Below are 2,993 nucleotides of genomic sequence, written 5' to 3'. Positions count from 1 at the left end.
CCACCCCTTGTTTTGCTACTATACTGCTGTCTTCCCCTCTTCCCAGCAGTGTGAATGGCATTGGGACCCCCCAGCTTAATCTCTGAGTTGGTGGGTGGTGCTTATGAATAAGAATTGGCCACACCGTTTGGTTGGATCAGTAATGAGCTATACAGTTGTTCTCCCTGTCCGTGGTTGATGCTTGCAGGAAACAGCCAACTGCAGGGATGTTCTATCTTGCCTGTTATAGGCTTTAGCCCCTCAAGAGAAGCACTTGAATGCCCCAGGCAGTTGGAGAGGCCCTGTAAATCCCAGGGGATTGCTTGTTCTCCACCACTAGAAAAGTGGGTGGAGGAGCAAAGCTGGGTGGGGTTAGGTTGGCTTTGCAGTCTAGGCAGGGCTCACAGGTCCATGGCCCAGACCCCTGGGAAAAGTCTTTGGGAAAGGAGCCAAAGTGGTCTCTCAAAACTGGAAAGACTGCTTGTGGGAGAGGAGCCATCCGTAACTCACCAACTGGCTCTCAGAGTGAGCTCTGTCCCTCTCTCACTACCCTGCCCCAAGGGCTCCCTCCAGTGTCTATTTGCAAACAGGTGCCTGAACACAGGGTGCTCAGCAGCAATGGCAACATAGGCTGGGAACTTCACTCCGGGAGACCTGCCCTAGTCCTATACTGTGACTTTCCCTTGGGGGGACGTGTGCTCCACCAGATCACTGAGGCTTGGACCCCCACTGTACTCTCCCGTCAGTTCTGGCCATGTGGGCTCCCTCACCTCCTCAGTCAAGCTCTCAAATCTCTTCCTTGTGTCTCCTATCAATATGCTCAAGTCCTAGAGGCAGGGGACCCAGCCTGCATGTCTCACCTGCTGGTGTGTTTCTCCGGGGAGTGCCAGCAGGCAGGGAATCCCCAGACCGGGCACCCCTGGGTCCACTACAGGTACTCGAGGGGGAAGGTGTGGGTCCCACTCTCTGTGGAAACCTCAGACTAGAGGACACTGCAGCTGATGAGAGGCAAGTGATCTCAAAAGTCTCAATCTGCCCTCCTGGCTGCAGTGGGCAGGGGAGGGGCAAGGGAGGAGAAGATTCTAAATGAAAAAGAGCTGGGACCCCAGTTCCTTTAGGGCTTGTAAGGATGGAAAAGCTTCCAAACAACTCAGTAGCCCACTGTTTACTGAAGGTGTGTGGGAAGGAGAAACGGGATGCCCCTTTATCCCTTCCCTGGGCTCTAAGCCTCTCTGGATTTGATTCTCTCCAATATCTTTTCTTCTTTTTCTTTTTCCTATTCTGCTTTGAAATTTCCTTCCATGATGTCCTTGGCAGGCTCCAGCACTTCTTCCTCTGAGCTGCACCTGAGCTATGCCTATTCCTCCCTCTTCTTTATCTGAAACCCTTCCTTCCCTCCGGGACACTCTGGCAAGTGATGTCCATATTCCCCTCTCTCCAAGTAATTTTTTATTTGGACAGAAATTAGGATTTATTGATGGGTACGAATGAGGATGCCGAACAGTGGAAGACTTCATGAGTTCAGGGCCCTCCACTTGTCCATGGGCCATGATTGGGGATGTATTTGGCCCCAGAGCTATCTGGGATGAGCCACTTCTCAGCCACCATGTCTTCAAATTCTTCTGCATTAAATTTGGTAAAGCCCCACTTCTTTGAGATGTGGATCTTCTAGCTGCCAGGCAATTTGAACTTGGCCCTGCAGAGGGCCTTAATCACACACTCCTTGTTCTGCAGTTTGGTGCAGATGGACATGATGACTTCACCAATGGGAACCCTGGCCACAGTGCCCTGGGGCTTTCCAAAGGCACCACGCATACCTGTCTGGAGCCTAAATTAGGAACAGCACAAGGTCTGACACATGAACATATATCGGAAGGGACTGTCTACAAGGTCCCTTAGAGCAACCCATACAAGCAATAGGTTGTATACACTACCGAGGAGGGTGCTATTTGCAGCCATTGCACACAAATATTTATACTGTTTTAAGTCCCCAGGAAACTCAAAGAGTTAACACATTTGCCTAGATGTATTGCGTCCCACTTTTAATCATATACTTTGGTGCCATGCTGGAAGTGACACTTCTGTTAAGAGGTCAGCTCTTCCTCAGTGGGTTCCCAGAATCAATATAATTCTTTATTGTTTAAATGATGTATAATGAGCATGTATTAATGTATTACCTTAATAATTTTAAAAGAAGAAGAAAGAAATTCACATGACTAGGAAGTTTACAGACAGAATTGCAGATCAATTGCAGAATTGCAGAGGATTAGTGTCTTGCTATAATAAAATAAACAGGACAAACTCCAAATCAAATAATACTACTAAATAACAATATTTTAACAAATACATATTGAGTTCTGCTAGCCTCAAAGCGCACCTGTCAGATCTTCTATTATTTTCCCTTCTTGACTGATGGCACCAGGGGCTGTGCTCTGAGGGTCTGCACCAAGACCACACCTCCCAGAAACTGCTCCCAGCCAAGGCCTCGGTGCAGCTGCGATACTAAAGCAAGCCCATTTCTGCAAGATGTGACATTGCATAGGCCACGAGGGCTGGAGGACTGGCCATAAATCTTGCCAAAACTTTCTCAGAAGTGCACTGCCGTCTTAGACTCTTCTTACCCAAACTTCTTTCCATGTTTCCTTCGCAGGAGTCAGACCTGAACTGTCACTTGAGGGCTCTCCCATCTCCACCTGCTCTTTCTCCTATTTCCTTCAGAGATGTTTTCCCACAATAAATCTCTTGCACTTCTAGACTTGGCTTCCCAGAGGATCCAAATTAACACATTGGCTGAGTCAAACAACTGAATTCTTAGTAAATACTGTTCTAACTGCCAAGTAAAATCCGAAATACTGGGGAACATGTCCCTATTTTTTAGCACAGATATAAGCTTCCCAGGAGAATAAATCCTTCCTGTGACTATCAGCTCCAAAACTAACCCATTACCACTTCTTTGATGACTTATTTGGACACTGATATTTGACCTTCCAGCCCCGAGTGAAGATTGCCCAAAT

General features: G+C 47.7%; 1 pseudogene; it reads right to left on the bottom strand.

The window, feature by feature from the left end:
• Window positions 1-1,856: 1,856 nt before the first annotated feature.
• Window positions 1,857-2,014, bottom strand: LOC142872207 (uncharacterized; annotated as a pseudogene).
• Between the last annotated feature and the right edge of the window lie 979 nt (window positions 2,015-2,993).

The sequence above is a fragment of the Microcebus murinus genome, chromosome 7, assembly GCF_040939455.1.
Source record: "Microcebus murinus isolate Inina chromosome 7, M.murinus_Inina_mat1.0, whole genome shotgun sequence".
NCBI lineage: Eukaryota > Metazoa > Chordata > Mammalia > Primates > Cheirogaleidae > Microcebus > Microcebus murinus.
This window is presented reverse-complemented; position numbering and strand designations above follow the sequence as displayed.